The sequence below is a fragment of the Bactrocera oleae genome, chromosome 2 (assembly GCF_042242935.1).
Source record: "Bactrocera oleae isolate idBacOlea1 chromosome 2, idBacOlea1, whole genome shotgun sequence".
NCBI classification, from domain to species: domain Eukaryota; kingdom Metazoa; phylum Arthropoda; class Insecta; order Diptera; family Tephritidae; genus Bactrocera; species Bactrocera oleae.
In genome coordinates this window covers 11893054-11916468 of record NC_091536.1, presented here as the reverse complement: position 1 = coordinate 11916468, position 23415 = coordinate 11893054, and the positions used below count along the sequence as shown (strand labels likewise).

General features: G+C 33.9%; 1 protein-coding gene across 12 annotated transcripts in view; it reads right to left on the bottom strand.

The window, feature by feature from the left end:
- The window catches only part of Fbxl7 (F-box and leucine-rich repeat protein 7), a 249608-nt gene that overhangs the window by 21405 nt on the left and 204788 nt on the right, over positions 1-23415 (bottom strand). For 7 of the 12 annotated variants that reach the window (XM_070109140.1, XM_070109146.1, XM_070109148.1 and 4 more), the window contains 2 exons: positions 22294-22456; positions 7068-7282 (listed from right to left, as the gene is read on the bottom strand). The gene's annotated coding sequence lies outside the window, so the exon portion shown is untranslated. Of the gene's footprint in view, positions 1-7067; positions 7283-18767; positions 19124-22293; positions 22457-23415 lie in introns of those variants that run through there. The other 5 variants (XM_070109137.1, XM_070109138.1, XM_036372905.2 and 2 more) reach the window with 3 other exon arrangements.

The window sequence follows — 23415 nt, the reverse complement described above, 5'->3', positions numbered from 1 at the left end:
TATCGATTAGTTTATATGGAAGCTAAGTATATGCTATAGTGGTCCGATATTTCGTTTCAACAAATGAGCAGCTTTTTAGGGTGGAAGGGAGGTGTGCAAACTTTCAGAGCGATATCACAAAAATTGAGGGACTAGTTCGCGTATGTACAGACTGACCTACACACAGACAGACATGGCTACATCAACTCAGCTTTACCATAGATATATATTTTATAAGGTCTCCAACGTTTCTTTCTGGGTGCTACAAATTTCGTGGCAAACTTAATAACATATACAATGTCCAGGGTATAAGGAGAAAAAGTTAAAAGAAAAAACAATAACTAACTGATCAGTGAGTTCGAAAACGACGGACAACACATCATCCTACTGTGTATGTATGTTCATACATATAAACATACATGTTTGTATATATATCTCTAATTGTATAACTCTACACGCACCATAAATGGTATTTGTGTCAAAAGCGAGTACACACATACACACAGACACAAATTACGTTGAGAACTTTCGGCTCCCAAAGCAACATCATGCCGCGCATTGACTGATTGAACGCTGGAATTATGAAGATAAAGTGCGGATTTATTTATCATTTTCACAATACATACTTATATATCTAGATACATATAAATATATATTTTGACATATGAGCATGCGCGTTAGTGTGTGCCTTCGCACTCGTGGAAGGCGTTTTGACGTGCGTTGTGTAATCAATTTGAGTTCAAGTTTTTTATTTCTCTTTTGTTTTCCTAACTTTTGTTCTACTTTTATTTCAACTTTGCTGGGCGACTGCGTAGGAATTTATGCCTTCCGGGTGCTGTCGCGATCTTTCTGACTTTACTAAAGCATTAAATTTGTACTTAAAATGTGAGCAAAGAAGAGTGAAAAGGGCAAACGCACGTTGAATTAATAAATACTTCATCCGAGTTGCTTTATTAATTATAAAACGTTATGTTTGTTAATTTATCAATTTAATTTTTTGCTTGGAAATTTTCGATTCAAATGAGAAATTGGAAATAACTAAACTGGTATGCGCAGCATTAGGGTGGTCGATAAAGTTTATTTAACCTGAGCAGAATATATTGCAGACTGGTTTTATAACATTATTACAATAGTTTAATGCTTTCAAATTCAAGACCAAATTCTGCATAATATTTGTTGTACATTCAAAAGTTTTATGAATATACTTTAAAGCCGTTCTAAGGATATTGGCAGAGAAGCTAAGACAGAAATATATGAAAATAGAATTATTCTGGCTGAGCATTGAATATATGTATCAAACAAGTTGTTGATTTTTTATCAAAGTATTCTAGGAGTTAAATATTGGTGAAAATGCTTCAATGTAGTTGATAAGATCTTTATCTTAATCTTTAGCAATTAGTTTTTCTAGTTCTATCCAACGACTTCTTTCTATAGTGTTAATTTCATTTATTCATAAATTTACCGGTTCCATTACAATCGCAACTAGTTTCACGGCTCTTGGATATAAGTGTGCATTGTACTGTAGATACCTCAGATCGATTTTTTTTATCGCTTTGTCTTTAGATCGACATTTATGAGGTTAACCCAGTGAAAGCTTTAAAAGTGTCTGGCTCTTCATAAAAGTTTTCTTAATATCACGACTATTTATTGTAGTGTCTTTGTATCATGAATCACACTGTTCATTTGAATCCATATGCCAAGGTCACTATGTAATCCTGAAGGCGTAAACTGTTATCAGCTTCCTTTGCTCAATAATATTTGAAAGTACAGTGTTTTATAGCCGGTTAGATAACCTGTGAAAAACTTAAAGTCAGATCTCTTTGATATACTTTTTTTTAATGTTTATTTGATAACTAGAAAAAGTTGTTATCCGTAGGTTCTCTAATGCTTCCAAGTATCTGTTTTGTAAATATGTACAAAATGATGCTAGTTCCTTAAGAACGCACGATAGCCTTTTTATGACTGATTGATCTCTTTTTTTCTAAAACACTACGATATCTCTGAAATTAATGCTGCGAAGATTGTCAAAAATCGTCTTGAGAACTTATTGCGCTAGGTAAGACTCTCACCAAAGGTAAAGCTTCTAGCAATACAGTCATTGATCGCCTTGACTATATTTTCTACCTGAAGACCTATCGTACATATACTTTCTTCGATCTTATCTATGCCAGTGTGTACGCATCTAGAATAAAGAAAAGGAAACGTCTTCCTTGCCCGTATTAAGCTTTTAGCGATTTGCTTTAAATTTACAAAGTGCCGTTGAAGGTCTTTGTTACCTGCACAAAGATATAGGTCGAGGATCGATAGAATGACTAGAGTTTGAAATGTTTTGACATGTTTTTTAATGTTATTATACCCTGAACAAGTTATATAAAGTTTGCCACGAACTTTGTAACACCCAGAGGAAGCAGTCGCAGTATAAAATATATACATATATAAATGATCAGCATGATGAGATTTAGTGCGGCTGTAGAAGCGGCTCATTTGTGGGAGCCGACATACGACGAGATTTAATAACGAAATTTTGCATGGATTATTGTCTAAAGCAATAATGCAATCTCCAAAGATATTGTTCAGATCGGATCACTATGGCATATAGCTGTTATACAAACTGAACGATCAGAATTCTAGTTCTTGTAAAGAATCATTAGTATATGTGAAGGGTATTATAATTTCGGTGCAACTGAAGTTAACGGTTTTCCTTGTTCTCGCTTATTTTATTTAACTGTTAGATCTAACCTTATGTCTAGCTGGAAAATCTATCACTGGCGCGCAAGGTATGTGTTGTTTTGTTTAAAAGAAATTTTCAATTCAATTAAGAGTTTCCTAAGAGTAAATTCTGCTCATAATACAGTGTTATATAAGACTTATAGAAAAAGAAACTACTTATCTTGAATGAACATTTTAATTGCACACATGCATATATGTACATGCATACACTATATGTATTTCGATATATTTATTTTCTCGCTTCAAAAGACCAACGCTATTAGTCACACTATCTGACCTTTACATAATCTGACAGGCATGCGAAATATTGACAACATGAGAACACATGTACATAAGTACTTCAGCATGTACTTCTTGTATATGCGTGTGTGTGTGTGTGCTATTGATTTTGTTGACTTAAAACGTTTCCGTATCAACATGCAAAACATATGTTTGTTCATAAGCATTTATGGATTTGATGAATTGCTTAAAATAAAGGAGGGTGTGCTATGTACAAGCCGTGTCTGAAGTGATTGTTAAGTGATGTCACTGGTGCCACATATGCATACAGTTGTTTTTGTATGTATATATATGTGTAGACACTTAACAAACGTTACACAATACCCTTAAAAGAATATATACAGAAATAGGGCTTGTTAGCTTTATTTATTGAATGATATGTATATGAAATTATGGTTTAAATAACAAACTTTACGATAAACTGACCACTGGAAAGAGTTTCGGAAAATATAGTTTTATATATTTAAATATATATATATATAATTTTATTAAATGTTCTCTCTAACTTTTTTCTAAGCTTTCGCTAATCATATTTGATTTGAAATTGACCGCAATATATTTCTATGTTGACTATGAATCTCCAGTCGAGTTATTGTTGAGTAACAACATAAGCGATTTGAGCAGTGCGTGACAGCTCAACTTGGACTTTAATTTGTCGCAAAGCTAAATGTTTATTGTGCAGGAACATGTAGCATCACACACATACACTTGTAGGTATATCTCATATTCGTACATTTTTTACTGTTGAGCCCACACATTATGGATGTAGAGACCAATAACAACAACACAATGTAACAATAAGACACCTCAGTTCAAATGTTCAACTTCAGCACGATAATGAAATATAAACGTACAACAAAACATACAGCATAAAGGCGGAATCGTAAAGTCGGAAAGTCATAAGTCAAGTAATAAAAATGTACAGCATATATGCAGAGCTACGTATATATGTAGATTTATATGTATGAAAGTACTTTGAAAAGGAATTTTATTGCTTGAGGTTGAGGGAAGCCTACGTTAAAACGGTGGCGGCCGAGCAAGAGTGAGAGTTAAGTTGAAAGGGTGAGTGGTGCAATGTGCTGTTATGGTGCGGTAAAATAGTTAAAAGTGATACTGAAATATGAAAAAGTACAGTAAGTTGTATTAAAAAAAAAAAAAATTTATTTTAAGCAAAAACGAAAATAAAAAAATTTATATAAATTTTTTACTTTTATTTAAATTTTAATAATTTTTTTTTTTGCATAAATTAAATCAATGCTGAATTCCAGCAGCTGTATTGTGTTTAATATCAGTGCGTTGACAAGTTGTTGCCACCTTTTTTCATTCTTCAAGTAATAATATTTTCACGATTGCTTTAATTAAACAAAAATGTGAGTTTGTGTGCATGACTGTGTTGAAATTTCAAGTTATATGTAGGTATATCTTGGATTGGAATCAGCATTGTCGTTTTGTTCGTGCACCACCAGACGAGTGGCGCCCGCCCACAGCCAACGAATATGTTGTCGTCGTCGTCGTCACTGGCGCTGTCGCCATCTACAGATTTTATAACGCGATTAACATATTTATATATATATTAACATCAGCTCTAACGCAATTACAAAAACACCTATAAACCTGTAATAATTATGCACGATTTTAAACAAAAAAGGGAGGGAAATTAAATAACAACTGTAATTAGATCGGTATTGGCTACTGTTTGAACAACAAATGCGAACTGCATAGTATCTATTAAAGCACCGGTCTGTAGTGCTAAATGAAGCTTGATTGAAAAAACAAATTGTATGGGTGATAAAGATTGAAATAGAAGAAGCTTTGGGAATCTTATAAAAGATGAAAAAACAAGAAAAAAACGTTAACTTCGGTTGCGCCGAAGCTATAATACCCTTCACAAATACAAAGGCCCCTTACATGAACTTGATTCCGAACGTTCAATTTGTATGGCAGCTATATGATATAGTTATCTGATCCGACCAATTTCTGCGGACAATAATTTGTTGCCTTAAGCAAGAATTCGTGTCTAATTTCGTGAAAATACCTTGTCAAATAAAAAAATTTTCCATGCAAGCACTTTACTCCGATCGTTCAGTTAATATGGCAGCTACATGTCATAGTCATCCGATCTATACAATTTCTTCGGCGATTAAATTGTTGCCTTAAATAATAATCTGTGCCTAATTTCGTGAAGATACCTCGACAAATGAAAGAGTTTCCCATACAAACATTTGATTCCGATTGTTCAGTTTGTATGGCAGCTATATACTATAGTGGTCCGATATCGGTCGTTGCGACAAATGAGCAGCTTCTTAGTGAGAAAAGGACAGGTGAAAAATTTCAGATCGATAGCTTAAAAACTGAGGGACTAGTTTGTATATATACAGACAGACGGACAGGTCTAAATCAACTCAGCTCTTCATGCTGATCATTTATATATATATTTTATAGGGTCTCCGTACATCCACACACACACACATACATCCACACATACATACAGACATACGGACATCATCGTAGAAATGTTCGGGGAAGCTTCCTCGACCCTCAGAACGTCGAGATCTGTTGAGAACTCATTTTTGCAAAATGGGGTGAAACCAATGTCTTCCCGATTTTTAGAAAATTTTCAATTTTCTTAGCGGGAAGTTAAAAATCAAGAAAAAATATTTAGATAATACCTTTTAAAAAATATTCCATTCAAGAACTTTTATCGGTCAGTTTATATGCTATAAAGACCTCTTCTGAACAATTTCTTCGCTGTTTGCACCGTTGCCTTGGACAAAAACCCATGCCTAATTTCGTGAAGATATTTTGTCAAATGAAAAAGTTTTCCATACAAGCACTTTATACCGATCGTTCAGTTTGTATCACAGCAAATTTTCAGATTGATATCTCCAAAACTGAGGGATTAGTTCGTATATATACAGACGGACATAGTTAAATTGACTTAGCCTGCCACGCAAACTTAACATACCCTCTTTAGTGTATAATAATATTAACGGTTGTGGATAATGTAATTACATACCTATGTACCTAAATAAGTAAAATTATTTTCAGAAATTGCTCGAAAAAAAATTGTTTGCAAATTATTTTCATGACTGTTATATCTGTATGTATTTGATAATGAACAGATGACTAAAGACAATGAAGTTCGTTTCTTAAGTCTTTTATTATGAGCAGACACTTCAAGGCAAATGCAAAACTATATTGGTCTTCAGTCGAAAAAGTGAAAAGTTAACGAAAATGAAACTTTAAGCTATTAAAAACATTTTTCACACTACCAACGTGCGCAGTTAGTAAATATGTATATTGCGTGGTAATTAATTTCAGTTTGCGCAAGGCAAATAGTTTGCAGGCATTTGTATGCTACACCTAGTATATGTGTGTTCATGTACGCGGCAATTGCATCTTTGCTTGCTATTTGTCACTTAGTTGGCATGACGAAATGGCACGAAATTGTTATTAAATTGTCATGAATATGACATCAACAGCTGCAGTGCGGCTGATGGCTGGCGGCTGCTGGTTGCCGTCTGCCTGTCCTGTCTGTTTGAACGCCCGCTGTTCTGCCTGTGTTCTGGGTTGGTTTTATTGTTGTGGCTGTGCCTGACATTGTCAACGCCACTGTGATTTTATATTCTTATTAAAATTATGTATATATTTTGCTAACATTTGCTAAAATGAGTTAATGTCTCAACTATTTACGGGCAAATTTCAATTTAATTTTTCTCACAACGCTGCGGGTGTGCTCGTTGCCAGGCACAAAAGTGTGTTGCTTTGTTGTTATTTTTGGTTTTGATTTTGTCTGTAGAATGCGGTTCCACACCCATGCTATAATGAACAGCTTAGACAATGCGATTATGTAATATTTAAATAAACTATTTATATTTATAATGTGAAAGGATATTCTACCATCCATTTTTAATTATAAATAAAATAATTTTGAGACAATTATATTTGAAGAATTTTGTAAACAAACTTAATACCAATAATTCATCTTAAAATTTTGTGAAATAAGAACTAGAAAAATTATTTTTTATTGGAAGAAACACATAATTATTATAGTTCTCTAATTTAATATTTTCACTCACCTTGATTTACATGCTGCGTAATTTCTATTTTAATTGAAAAAATATTCGTTGGTTCTTGCTGTTGTTGGTGCCACAGCGGGCACAAATAACAGAAATCACGTATTTTAAGGCTTTCGTTTGCAATTTTTCTAAATCCTTTTGTGATAATGATGTTTTTTCTATTACAATTTTTATACTTGACTACACTTAGACACAAATTTATTGCACTGAAAAATCTGTAAAAAATAATAATTAAAATTTTAGAAGCTGTAAAAAATATTATAAATGATTTATAATGATACATTAATTAATACATATATATATTGCATATTTCAACTTTATTATATTAAGCTTTTGCATACTTATATGTATAACCTAAGAGCACTTTAAACGTGAATAAAATACAAAAAGCGTTAAATTCGGTTGTACCAGAGCTATAATAACCTTCACAAATAAAATAGATTCCTTACAAGAACTTGATTTTGATCATTTGGTTTGTATATCAGCTATATGCTATAGTGACCCGATCTGAACTTTATTTGGAGACTGCACCGTTGGCTTGGAAAATAACCTGTGCCAAATTTCCTGAAGATATTTCGTCAAATGAAAATGTTTTTAATACAAGGACTTGATTGCGATCATTCAGTTTGTGTGGCTACTATATGCTATAGGGATCCAATGCGAACAATTACTTTGGAGTTTAGACCATAGCCTCAGAAAATAATCATTGAATTTATTGAAGACATCTCGTTTAATGAAAAGGCTTTCTATACAAGTAATTGATTCTGATCTCTCAGTTAATATGGCAGCTATATACTATAGTAATCCGATCTGACCAATTTCTTCAGTAAATATACCGTTGCTTTGGACAATAATCTATGCCAAATTTCAATAAGATATCGTCAAATGAAAAGGCTTTCCATAAAAGCACTTGATTCCGATCGTTCAATTTATGTGGCAGCAGTTCCGACAAATGAGCAGTTTCTTAAAGAGAAAAGGACGTGTGCGATATTTCAGATTAATATCTTAAAACCTGATGAACTAGAGTCATGCTCATCAGTTATATATATATAGTTTATAGGGTCCCCGACGTTTCCTTCTGGGTATTACTGACTTCGTGGCAATATTAACATACTCTGTTCAAGCTATACATTTCTTCTATGCGCCGATTTTCCAAAGACTTAATTGTTAATTGTTTAACTCTATTGGATACTCTGTTACAGGAAGTGAAGGCGGCGCAAAAGAGAACGAAAAACTCTTAAGCAAACTCCATCTCAGTTGATGTTGCAGTGACGTACTCAATAGTCTAGAGACAACCTTGCGATATCGTACAATTTAAAGAAGTGAAGAGTGCAGCAAGATTCAACAGGACATCTATATTAGGTGCGCTGAGCATTTTGACATTAATGGAATCACTTTTCGGAATCACTGTTGTCAAAAAAGAAACATCTATAAATTTGACACTGCCTGACTTCTCAACGCTCAGCATTTTAAGCTTGTGTTGCAGAAAATATATAACTGGTGTTTTCGTAAAGTTTAAAACCAATTTCTCACAGCTGACACCACTACATATTTATGGTTGCCGAACAAATTTATCTGAAAATCACTAAGAAATTAGTTGGTGATCAATGCAAGCGTCACATATTCCTTGCTTTGAAAGATCAGCATCTCCTGCGAAAGATAGAATCTGTTTATCACAAAAGACCGATCTACTGATCTTCACCCGTTTTAAATCAATCAACTATTTTTGTAATAATTGTCATTAATATTTTTTTTATGAAAGAATTCAAAAAAGGGTGAAACATTAAAATACTCTGTTGCCAATAGTCCAATATTCCTATATAATACTTAATTTTTCTATTTCTGACTATGATTAGGTTAGCTCAGGCTAGATGGCTGATCCCTCAGCATTGCGGAGAATTGTGATATACAGTCCTTTTTGATGCCAAACGATAAACTCCTGTAGTTGGATATCAGCTATCGACAAAAATGCGCTGAAGCTATCACAAATCTGCTTAGGTGTTTTATTTCTAATTCCGCTATTTCACCGGAATGTCTAAAAGTATGAAATTCAAGGTGTTTGTGTCAAGGTCATCAGTCTTACAGTTTCCTGCATACCGTCTAGTCTAATGATGGAATAACTCGATGCTACTGATAAGCAGTCTAGGCACATCCTTTCAATAGTTTTGAGCGCACAGTCAGCGAACTTTAGGCTAATATCGCTGCCTTACTATCGGAGTGTAGATCTACTGCTACCTTTATGGCAGACATCTCCGTTTGGAAGACGCTGCAATGATCAGGAAGCTTAAAACTGGAGCTGATGGAAAGTTCCCGATAGTAGAGTAGAAATTGACGTTGGATCGCCAAATATTTTTTTTTTGTCTATGCTAAGCGCAGTTCCAATGTCTATTGATTCTATTTTACTGATTTGAACTCGTTTAAGCCTCTTTCAAAACTGTCCCTCAAGTGCTCAAGGCGTGCAGTAAAATACCAAATTTTTTGACAGTTTGTTGAATTTTTAATTCCAAACTTCATTATATCTGACATTGAATGATCTTTGCTGTTATTTCGAAAATATCTTTTGACGGTGAAAAAGATTTCGGTGGCAATATTTTTAAACATTTTTAAAAGACAAAAACTGCTTTGAATTTAAATTAAATGTTGGAAAGAAGCATGTACATTATTTGATCTTTAAAATATATATCGGTAAATTCAGCTCAAGCAGTAAATGATTTCGGCCCAGTAATTTGTCAAAAAGCAATCAAATAATAAAAATATTTGGAACAGCAGACGACAATTGGAAAAGGGAAGTTCGAAGTTTGGAAATATAATATGAAAACTTAATATAAAGATAACGCATAAAAAGTGTCTGAAGCAACCAACGAAACAACAATAAAAACAATGATATTTATTGTAGCGGACAACAGAAGAGTAGCAGAAAAGCAAATGCCATGTAACTGGCAGCGACAACATTCCAACATGTTGCTGCCGTTGCTGCTGCCAACAAGCAGAAAAATGCCAAAGACACATACACACACATACAACGTAAAAGTATGAGCACTTACTACAGTGTATATACACATATTCTCGTATGTAGTGAGCCGTCGGCGGCGATAGCAGTTGATAAATGCCTGCTGTTGCATAGATGTATAGATAAGTGCATACATGTGTAGGTAAGTGCATATACAATAAAATGTTCATGTGTGGAAATAACATAAATGTATTGACATTGCATTGTTTGTAGCTCGCCATATGCTTTATTTTGCTCTTTCGCAAAATTCTTTTCATTAAGTTTCACTGTTGGCATGCCTTTGACATGAAAGAGCGTTCATGATGATAAGAGTAGGCAGGAAATATATTATCAGAGTTGCCATCCTACAAGGCAGTCAAAACCATAACTGTAAAAAGATAGAACTAGATGGAGAAGGTATCTTATCTATCGCGAATTATTTATGTTTTTATTTGAAATGAAAAATTCCGTTCAAAAGCTGAGTTTTATCGTAAGGTGGTCAAAATAGAGGGCACTGGTGGCGAAAAAAAGTTTTTTTTTTAGTATATTCTATCGGCATCTATTATCTTTAATACAAGGTAGCGCACTCAATTAAAATTCCTGTTTTTCAGTCTTCAAAGTCGTTTCTTAGACTCTTTGAGTTGTTTTTTCATATTTAATAACTTTTATTGCAAAATTAAGATGAGCTCAATTAGTGCTTATGTAGCTTCATTTGTGTTTGAAACGTTTTCTTTTAGCTATGGTGTTTTTTATTAATTTCGCATAGTTCCACGAAGATATTCATCCAACAACCAAAATTTTATAATAAAAGTGTTCGTATAGGTGTTTGAGATAGAGGTATGATAAGGATATTTACGCTTTTATTCATTCGTCCAAAATAATTGCTTATATTCCACCGAGGATCATTGTAGTCAATATATTGCATATGAGACATCTGTGTCCAATCTAAAGAAAATGAAATTTAACTATTTTCGAAATTGGAATTTACAACGCTATTTCTTAGGCGAAAGGTTCGTAGCATCTTTCATCGCGGTTTATGCGTTCATTGAAGCCTGAATGTGTAACTTTTTTTCCAGGTACAAGCATCTTGGCTTTCAATGTAGATTGAGCTTAAGTGAATGATAGCTGAATAAAGGGCTCAAAATCAAAGTACCCAAGACTCTGAGGACCCAATCAAATTCATAAAAAGTTTTTCAAGCGCTTTGTCTTTTTTCTAAGCTGAAGAAGTGTTAAACAGTCTCGTATAATTCGGTCAACAAATCTCGGCAACTGCAAGAGACTATTAGCAAGGTTAATTTTTAATATTGAAGGGAAACGTGTGGTTTTATATTTTGAACAGGGTATATTAAGTTTTCCACGATGTTTTAACACCCAAACGATAGCTTCGGATATCCCATATATACTCAATGTATATACAAACGATCAGCGTAAGGAGCTAAGTCGATTTAGCCATGACATTCAGTTTTAGAGATATCGCTCTGAAATTTTGTACACATCTTTTTCTACATTATAATCCAAAACAATGGAATAATCTCCGAAAAAATTGTTTAGATCGAATGACTATAGCATTTGTTTGGAAAACATTTTTATTTGACAAAGTATCTTCACGAAATTTGGTATAGTTTAATATCTCAGGCAGATTGTTTAAATCGGATCACTATAGCATATTGCTGCCAGATATATACTTCGGCAATTCATCTAACAACCAAAATCTCTTTACATGCATAACGAAATTATTTTTGTATAGGCTTACGCTTGAATACCAGGAATTTATTGATCTAACTTAACTTCAAAGGACGTCTGTTTTCGTGTTTTCATTGGTCAACAGTCAGTTATGTCATTTACCAAAAAGTTAGCGTCGAAAATAAGTTATGAGATAGCTAGAAATACTAACGGCTAGCAGTAGTCCATAAATAAAAAAATGGAATATGTGCGATAGTTTCATTTTTACAACGACTTGAACTTCTAAAAGAACTTATGGCAGAACTACATAAGTAGAGAGTAAGTGAAAGGACTTGTCATATCTGAGTCAGTATTTCCATATTGTAGATAAATAATAATACATATTTATTACCAGATAGAGCTTTCAATAACTGTTAGAATAATAGCGGAAATATGTAGGAAAATATTTTAAGATAACTTGTAAATCAGTTTGATTTAAATAGATACATAAATAGGTCTCTATTTATATACCTCTATGGTTGTTAGAGTGAAACAGGTAATAAAAGATTTGTGTTGCTAGTTTAAAAGTATAAAGTAAACAAATTTAATGGCAATGAAATACGATTGACCTTATAAGGAACAATTATGTTAGTGGCGCAACCAAGAATTAGTCAAACTATATGCTTGTATGTTAATTGTAATTGTTTGTTATAAAAACAACGGTGGAAGCATGCTTACGAAACCTGAAAGTAATTTCAAAACGATTCATCGCAGTTGCCGTTGACCTCATTACGCAAAATTGCGAATGTTTTTAACGAGTGCAATCTTGTATATCGATTGTTAAGAAAAACAGCAATAACAAAAACAGCTGTTGTGTCTTTGTGTCTGCCTTGCGCTAAAGTTGGTGTTGTTGCTCGTTCAATTTGCCAAAAGTTGCATGAAAGAATCAATTTTTTTAAGCGAAAAAGTTATCATTGTCGGCGAAGAATAATTTGTTAAACTATAAAGATTTAGATAAATAAATAACAACGACAAAGGATTTAAAAAAAAATGCGTAAAGCTGGCCCAGGAGAGAGGTCTACTTATCGTTTGCTACAAATGGAATGGATGGGAGCGCCTGCGGTTTTAATGCTTTGGCGATAGAGAGAGTGAGAAAGAGAGATAGTGAAAGACTATATCTCTCAGTCAAAGTTGTGGCGACTTATGTACATGTTGGTAGTAGTGCTAGCAGCACGCAAAAATGTCACTGTGCAACCAACAATTGTTCGCATTGTCGTTGTTATTGCTGCCACATACCGACTGCTGGTTGCCAACTGCCGCTTTGCCGATTGCGACTAGGTTACCGAGCAGTTTTGCGGGCAGGCAACTTTATTTTCTCATAAAATGTTTTATGTTTTCTGCTGTTTGACAGGACAACTTGTTGTTGCCTTCATTTTTATTGCTTTTGCTAACAGTCTTTTGTAGTTGCTGTTAGATTTGCGGTTGCTTTTTACCAATCACCCCGCTTTCAGCTGTTACGTACACGAACGGCGACTTTTTTGTTGCACAGCAAATAAAAATTTTCGCCGTGGTAATTGTTTTTTGCGTTTGCTTTCAGCTTTGTTTTGATCACATTCTTTCATTTAATTTTTGTCTTAGTTTATAAATTAACAAATTTTAACTCTATCACAAAATAATTTTGCGGGTGCTCAGTATTTCCGAAGACAGTTAAAGAATTAGACATATCTACCCGAAAGCCTGTTATTGCTTCGTTGATGAAGTGAGAGCAAAATGTGGGGGATAAGATAATAATATGATTATTTTCTGTGTTTCGTTGACGAAAATGTTGTTCTACGAATTCTACTCGACGTTGTTTATGCAGAAAATTCAGAATTTTCAAAAGTTTAACATAAATGCGTTGTGTCCATTTATAAGGCAGTATTTGCTGTGTCTACCACTAATGTTATCTCACCTATTACTGAGTTTAACTGCTCCGCTACTAAATTTTTCCGGTTCCTCATATGCTTTGATATGAAAAACGCGTTCAACTTCGGCCAAAGATTCCAGCCAAATGTGTCGGACAACGTAATCTAAAGTTACACGAATAACACGTGGAATATTCTAGGAGGACATTTTTATATGTTCTCAGCTAGGTTAGGTTAGTTTGGTAGGCACGCATAAACCAGTTTTGTTCCTTAGCGATATCAGATGGATCGCCGTCACGTAGTCCATGAGAGTGTTTGAGGTGTTACCTTGCCAATGAAGGACAAGAGCACAAAAATGCTTCATTGTTTCCCTGTTGCCTTGCTCTTGACACATCCTGCAGTCTTCTTGATTTGTCAGCCCTATCCTTGAGGCGTGCGCCGCCACAACACTGTGACCAGTAAGTCTTCGAACCAACCTTCAGCTAAGATGTAATGAAACTAATTCTCTTAACTGGGTATATCTAATTTATTAACATTTGAAATATGTAATCATCGTTCCGTTTCCGCTACTAATTTGGTCTAGCTAATTAGAAAAATATCATACAAAATAGAAAACTAAACAGAAAACATGTGGATCTACTGATGTCGTCGAAGAAGAGTACAATGCATATTTATCGTTTAAAAATGTTTGCCAATCTTCTATTGCACTTTAGACATAAGCAAGACATAAGCTAAGATCTAACGGCACATGCAACTTTTTCAGCTCAGAAATACATTTGGAAATTGAAGAACACGATATTGCAATAAATTTTGCTAGAAAAATATTTTTTATGAATATTGATTTCCTGTCTGACCAACGAAAGAGAGCCCTTAACCCAACACACTTGATAATATCAGGCTATAGCAGAAATATTAAAATATTTACTTATAGGTATTTCGAAAATTAGCTGATAATCCATAGTATAATATTTATAGATAACATTTACTAAAATCCAAACAGTAAAGTAAATTTTTATTGTAAATCATTAGTTTAACAGTTTTCTCTTCACAACTCACTTTTTCTACATATATGTATATGTAGGTGTATAAACCAAATTTAAGTGTTTTACAAAAGAAATAGCCACCATAAGACTACAGAATGAATCACATAAAAACCATTTCCCTATAATGTTATCGTTTAGTGCAATAAATACTAGCTCATTTTATAGCGGCAATCAAAGTTTTTATCGCCCTGTACAAGCAATACAACAAGCTCTTAGCTGAAAATCGCCCAACAAATGGTACAACTGTAAATGTAAGTACGAAGCCATACAATCAACTCGGCAAATTGTAAATGTAAACGTTTCAAATTTCAATTCTAACTTTAGCAAGCGTAGGAGGAAAATTTGCAGCTATTAATTGTGTAGCTGGTATTTGCACCGACCATGCTATGAAAACTGAATAGTTACGAACTGGTGCGATTCTCATATATATATAATATATAGTCTCAGATCTACTAGTACGAATTTAGTGTTTTTAGCTGCAAGCATTTCTCTTTTCGATGAATCATAAAAATGGGTTGGTCAGAGGTTTGTCAGTAAGGTCAATACAGTTTTTTCATACATTTTTATGCTCCAGAAACTTCATAGAAGTAAGCAATGCAAGCCTAATCATTTCCAAAACTGTTTGTTTTACGTAGACGGAACGGAACCGGATTTTTATCCGTCGAAGGGCTGTCAACTTGACAACTGTTCTCAAAATTATTTGCTGAATACTTTCTACGGCTACGTCAACAGCAAAATCATAATGAGAACCCGAAAATCGTTTGTAGATTTATAACATTTCAAATATTTTAAATGCCCATTTAAATGGTCAGAAAATTGAGATTATGATTTACAGCCTTTATCAGTCATTTATTTCAGGTATTTCTTAGACATTGAATATGATGAGTTGAAAAATATTTTAGGTCATGTTTTTATAATAGGTGCCGAGTTCACACCCATTTCCTAATCGATTTGGTTATAAAGCTTTCATCAGTGTGCAATTTCTACGTACGTTGAAAATCATGACATTCCACTAGCACTAATAAACTTATATATATCCCAAAATTACAGATAACCGGAAAAGAAAACTTTAATACAACTAAACCCAATAAATATGTTCTCAAAAGTTATAGTAAACAAAGAAAACTACCACTGGCTCGTATAATCCTATGACTTAAGTCCGCAGTTGATGGCTAAATATGGACCAGATGTAATCTAAGTTCCACTACCACTTTTTGCATATTTCGATAGTATAAACCTTCAAAAATGCCACACTAAAACTTTAAATTAATATTTCAAGAATTTTTGGAGTTTCAAGTCCGCTCAGTTCAATCAACTCTATCAGTTTAACTTTAAACGCGTTTTACTCGATTCAGCATTTTTAGGATTTGTTGCAGTGATTACTCAGAGACATGTGTTCCGATCACTATTTTTTTCTTCATGTTCTGAATAAAGTTCCCCATACAATGATCGCAATGAACTACCCGTTTTTTGGTTCGATTAGAAATCGAGAAACTACCAAACTTCTGAGTGAAACTGAAATCTAGCTTTTTAACTCTTTGCCATTTTATCTAATTTTTTTTTCAACCATAGGTAAAGATTTTTATTTTTGGGTTCTCGTTGCACGGAGAATGCTGGAATCACTACAGCAGTGGGTAGCCGTTTTAGCGTCTTCGGAGATCGCATGTAACACGAAAAATATTAAATTGTTTTATTCAAAACTTTTGCGGTGTATTTTTAAAATATGTATAAATATACCCTTAAAATTTTAGGTTAATGGATACAGTAGTTTTTTTGTACCCTAAATTGGTAAGTTTGCCACGAAATTTGTAACACCTAAAAGGAAGGAAGGATATACGCGAACTAGTCTTGCGGCGTTCGGGATATCGGTGCACACGTCCTTTTCTTACTAAAAAGCTGCTCATTTGTTGAAACTGCCAATGTCGGACCACTTATGCTATAAAGGTAGTTGCCATACAAACTGACCAATCAAAATCAAGTTCTTGTGTGGAGAACCTTTTCATTTAACGAGATATCTTCCCGAAATTTGGCATGGATTATTATCTCAGGCATCGCTACAATCTGCGAGCAAAATCAAGATAGATATATTTTTATATCCTTTTATGCTATGAAAAATGCAGCTGTGAAGGGTATTATAGCTTAGGTGCAGCCGAAATTAATTCATTCCAAATTTGAGTTGAACTTATAAAGTAGTGTTGGTTGATTGCTGAGTAGTTATTATTGTTCATCTTATTATAACTTCCATTCAGCACTGTCTGCTTTCCTACATTCACTTTGAGTATGTGTTAATCACTCAATTATTTTTTATTAAACTTCACGTTATCATCACATTATTATGTTCAAGTTATCACTTTTTATTAATGGAAATGATTTTAAAAATCAACCCTTCGTAGTAATTACGAATAATTCCTTATGGAATATTTTGCTTTTTTCTGTGTTTGTAGATACGTCAGACACAGGATGCTGAAACCACATCCTGTTGGCAATTGCTTTTTGCAGTTGGAACTAACTGTATTTTTATATTAATATATTCATGCATTTTTTTATTGATATTTTAGTTAGCCTTTTTATGTTTTACGGGTTTTTTGCTATAACTTGTTTGCTACTTTTCACTTTTAAGTTTAGATTAAAGGTTATATATTATATGTTTGGAGATAGGGGTATTAAATTTAGCAATTATTATCTTTTTTATTAATTTCGAATAATTTGCTATGTGAATTATATCAGGCCGACTAGGATAGGAGACCACAATACTGTTTGTATCGTTTTTACGAAAGATCGCCATAATTGGTTCGTGAGATATATACATTTAAGAGATACAAGTTTTGGTAGTTTGAAAAAATAGGATAAACAAAAATACACAAACATAATATTTTCCATAGAAGAACTTGATTTTAATCGTTCAGTGACAAATATATGTTATAGTGCTCCGATACCGGCAATTCCAAAAATGAGCCGATTCTTTTGATGTTTCAAAAAGTGAGGGTTAGACAGACAGACGGGCATATTTTATAGGCTCTTCGGCTCTTTAAGCAACCAACATAATATTTTTATATATTTGTATGAATTAATTTATTTATATATCTATATATGTACATCAAGTTTTGGTTCAAAAATGAATTTTACTACATATTTACCACATATCCACTTATCATCACATTATTTCATATTGTCGTTTCACATTTCCATTTAAACATGTACTTTTTCAAAAAACTTGTTTGGTTGTTGTTGCTTTTTTTGTAATGATCACTTATTGAGATTGAAGCCATAAAAATGCAAGACTTAACTGCAGTAGCATTGGTGGAATGCGTATTTTATACATATATTTAACATAACACCAAGCTGTGGTTGGTTAAATTTGCAAAGAAGTAAAACATTTTATAATTTTTTTTCGTATAAATTGTAAATTTTTCACAATTCACGCACAATATGTGTAACAGGTTTTTGTAACTTTCATTTAGCTCCGATACGGTTGTAGCATATTCGAAGTATTGTATTTATGCCCTTGGAAGAGTATTTAATGGTTTCAATTTAATATTTATTGTTTGAAATACCAATTTTAGCATTTAACCTCATATTTCTGTGTATAAAGTGAACATAAAGTGTATAGTTTACAACAAATACACACAGCTGAACACATTTACCATTCATATTATTATTGCTGTCGCATTTGTTGTGCTTGAATACAACAATTTTGTGCTCATTTGAATATTTTCTCCACGCAAACGCATAACGAAAACAGAAAAATACACACACACATACACATATTTTATATACCTGACGCATACACACACAAGCACGCACACACATACTAAAATTCCAAAGGCTACATGATCACTTCAACAACGACTTCGTGCGCTCATGCGCTGTTTCACTTGTTCACTTTGCTTTTGCTGTTGTTTCAAACGTTGTTTGGGCTCTTGCACTTTGTTTTATATTTTCGTATTCCTTTAAACACAGTTGATCTCAGGTATTTGTACATATATATATATATATTTTTCGACAGCACTCATATATTTCTATGCATTTAATAAGCACTATATAGTGCTTGGGATATATGTATATACACCAACACAAACCCGCTTTACTAGTAAGCACTTACAATTACTTATGCTGTTGCTGCTGCTGTTGTTGTAGCTGACAATTATTGCTGCTGCATTTTTGTGCACTTTTTCATTAATTTTCGTTTGGTTTGAAAAAATTCGCACACGAACACGCGAATGCCTTAAAGCAAAATAACTGCAATATACACTCACACATACACCTTACATAGCATATATATATATATTTGATTTTTTCACAACACAATTATGTGCATACACACACACAACTATTGATTTTGTTCACCCGTCGTGCTTCTAAGCCGTCGGTTTCGGTCGCGCGCCAGTCACGTTCACTTAACCACCACAAGAAAACGCACTCAGCATTGGAGCGCAGACGAAATGAGACTGTCTAGAAGGAGCGAGCGCTGATGCTGCTGCAGCTAAATCGCCAAAACTTCGATGTAGCAAACGAGTTTGGTTCGATCATTTCTATGAGATGTTGTTGTTGTTATTATTATTGTTATTGTTGTTTGGTGAATAGCAAGTAGTGTTTGTGAAGGTATTTTCGTGTGGTGAGTTGGTGCTGTCAACGGTTTTGCTGGTTGAAGAGCGTAGAGCGTAGAAAATGTACAACTGTAAACTGCGAAAAAACAGCTGAGAGTTGCAAGTAATAAGGAGAAGGGACATTTATTAATAATAATAATGTGTTTAACCGAGTGATAAGCTGCCTACAATGCAGAAAATCGTTAATAAATTAGTTGTTATTCACACATTTTGTGTATACCTACTGTGCATTCGTATACAAAAGACTTAAGCAACAAACTTTCAATTATTTAATTGTTGCTGTTGTGTTTAATTACATGTCATTCTGCAGGATGTCAAAATTGTAAAATATTTTTGTTCGATATTTATATTTGGTGATTAAAATATCATGGCGCCCAATGCTCTTGGTGTGGACTTAACGAACCCAGCTATAGTGGTCTTCATTGAGCAAGCAATTGAACAGCAAATTTTCATGAATAAAGTTTTTATACCCGGCATAGGGTATATTTAGTTTGCTATGAAATTTGTAGCACCCAGACCATAAGAGATACAACTCTTATGGCATAAGAAGATATAAAATTATCCTTATTTTGAATTATATCGATCAGTTTGAATGACAGCTACATATATGCTAAGTATAATGGTCCGATCTGAACAATTTCTTCGGAAATGCCTTAGGTAAAAATCCATGCTAAATTTCCTGAAGATATCTCCTAAAGTGAAAACGTTTCCATACAAGAACTTGATTCCAATTATTCAGTTTGTATTTCAGCTATATTGTATAGCGGTCCGATATCGGTATTTTTGGCATTAAGTAGCTTCTTGGTGAGATATCTCAGAAACTAAAGGATTTGTTCGCGTATATACAGGCAGATGCATAGACGGGCATGGCTAAATCTACTCAGTTTATCAAGCTGATTATTTTTATACTCTCGCAACCTGTTGCTACAGAGTATAATAGTTTTGTTCACCTAACGGTTGTTTGTATCACCTAAAACTAATCGAGTTAGATATAGGGTTATACATATATAAATGATCAGGATGAAGAGACGAGTTGAAATCCGGGTGACTGTCTGTCCGTCCGTCCGTCCGTCCGTCCGTCCGTCCGTCCGTCCGTCCGTCCGCCCGTGCAAGCTCTAACTTGAGTAAAAATTGAGATATCTTTATGAAACTTGGTAGACATGTTTCTTGGTACCGTGAGACAGTTGGTATTGCAAATGGCCGTAATCGGACCACTGCCACGCCCACAAAACGCCATTAATCAAAAACAAATAAATTGCCATAACTAAGCTCCGCAATAAGATACAAGACTGTTATTTGGTACACAGGATCACACTAAGGAGGGGCATCTGCAGTTAAAATTTTTTTGTAAAAAGTTAATGCTATAATAACAAAATTCACTGGAAGATTGACGGTGTGAATATAGTTGAAATCGGGTGGCAACTCCGCCCACTCCCCATATAACGGTACTGTTAAAAACTACTAAAAGCGCGATAAATCAAGCACTAAACACGCCAGAGACATTAAATTTTATCTCTGGGATGGTATGAGATGACTTTATAGGAACCGAATCAAAATTAGACAGTGGGCGTGGCCCAGCCCACTTTTAGGTGAAAACCCATATCTTGAGATCTGCTTAACCAATTTCAACAAAATTCGGTACGTAACGTTATTTTCATATTTCTATGTTATAGTGCGAAAATGGGCGAAATCGGACTACAACCACGCCTATTTCCCATATAACACCATTTTAAATTCCATCTGATTCTTTCACTTTCCACTACACATATCAAGCAACAATGATTATATCGGGGTAAAACTTTGCGTGAATAATACGTTTAAAGTATGTCACCTTGTGACCAAAAATTGTCTAAATCGAACCAAAACTGTTCAAGCCCCTAAGTACTAAATATGTGGACCCCAGTGCCTATAGTTGATCTTCTACCGAAAATATCAGCCAATCCACAAAGAAATATCAAACGAGTATACCATTTGACTTTGCGAAAGTATAAAATGTTCGGTTACATCCGAACTTAGCCCTTCCTTACTTGTTATATATATTTTATAGGATCTCCGACGTTTGCTTCTGGGTGTTATAAACTTCGTAGCAAACTTAATATACCCTGTTTAGGTTATAAAAAAACTTAAATGCAACTACTACACACAAAATTGTATAAAGTTGTTGAGAATTTCATATTTATGAAAAATAAGTGAAAGAAAAATTCTCACTCTTTACTAACTCATCGATTTTGCAAGTAAAGAGAGCGATTAGCATGAAAAATCACTCATAGCCGAAATATTCTGCGGAAATGGAGTAAGTCATAGTCACATTACATTATATATCTTTTATCACATTACATTATATACATTAGCATTATATATCTTTAAGCCAGTTTGAGTTTATACTCAATAGTTTAGTACAAAAATTTATTGAGAGAAGCACTCAAATAAACTGTTCATTCATATTTGAACGTCTCGTATTCGTATCTATTCACTTGTATATGAGTTTATCGTTCTCTGAGTAATAAAAGATCACTTGAAAAAGCTGATTGAGGGGAAAACTTGTATAATCAGCATGGTGCAACTACACATACCCTCCAAATAATTATTTTCAGAGGTTTTTACTGTGGATAGAAAGGGTCTGATAAGAGTAAACAGCATACTAGCTACTGTTTTGGTTCGTTAAGACACGTCAAGCTAGAAGTTTAAGTAGCATAATGGCTGGTGAAAAAGTACAACATTAAGTTGGAAAAGTGGTATTTCTTGCAGAATTTGTTTGCTTCTCACTAATAACAACTTGTGTTGTACGTATGAATATGTCACAGTTTTTTGATTTCTTGTGCTCTCTTCTTTCAGTTGGTTTGCTTATGTTGTTGTTGCCACAACTGTAACATTATTATTACAGCATTTATGACCAGAAAATGTTAATAAACACCTTCAACTATCAACCACCAATATTAACTGGAATGATAATGGCGATAATATTAGTAAAAAGAGAGAGAAAATGAGAGACCGAGAAATAAACAAGTTCATTGTACATACATACGTGGATTTTAGGTGAAACATTGTTACGTGTAATATTTTGGTCGACACGGCTATGGATAATTACTTGCATTATGTGCTATTGTTGTTGTTGATTTTGAAAGAGCAAAATATGCCGGTCCTATGTGCAGTCGTTAAGGTGATGACCAATACAAATGATGGACTAAAACAAAATAAGAAAATCATTACAAAAACAATAACAACCAACAATAACAAGTACAATATGTTACAACATACGAAACAACAACAAAGGCGAATAGTGTAGCAAAACGACTAACCACTACGATAAGTTGACTGGGAGAGCCCTCAGGCCAATATCATTGGAATGGCAACAATAAAAACAATAAATGCAACAACAAAAGAAAACAATCGAAAATATTTGGATACATACATATGTACAAACGAATGCGTAAACCAGCGAAAGAGCAAACGAAAAGGCATTCACGATCGTCGTTGACCAGCTCTTAACTGCCCTCATTGCTAGCTATTTGCGTATGTGCGTATGTGTGTTGTAATTGTTGTATTTATTTGTTAAAGTGATCGTTAGTTGAGAACGTGTGCTATTTAACAGCCTTTACTTTAGGCGGATGGTGGCAATGTTAGGATCCACTTTAAAGCACAGTAATACAATATGTGAATGTGTGTGTCTGAATCTCAGGAATGTGCAACATAAGCATCGATTGATCAGCGCGCTCAGGCGAAAAGTTTTATGCGGAATTATGGCTCTGAGGCATTTCACTTAGCAAGCAACTGTATACTCCAGCTGCCTTCGATTCGCCAAGCGTTGGAGAGTAGCGAATCGAACAAACTACAACGGTTATTCAAACAAATGCGTAGAGCTTGTGGGGCAACCCTGCACTAGCATATTCTCAGTCGCATGCGCAATTGTGCTACGATTCATTCTTTGTGGAGAAATTCTTTTTTTCTTGTCAAAATTCAAAATGAAATGAAAAAAAATATATATTTATATTTTCATTAGAAATTTAAGCCATTCACAATAGTAAAACGGACCTAAAATATCAAAATAAAAAAAGACTTGATAACATTGAAGGAAGCAGTAATATCATTTTAGTGGCATACTCTCTTGTATAGTAGTTGTCTTCCATTTGCCATTTCTCTGCT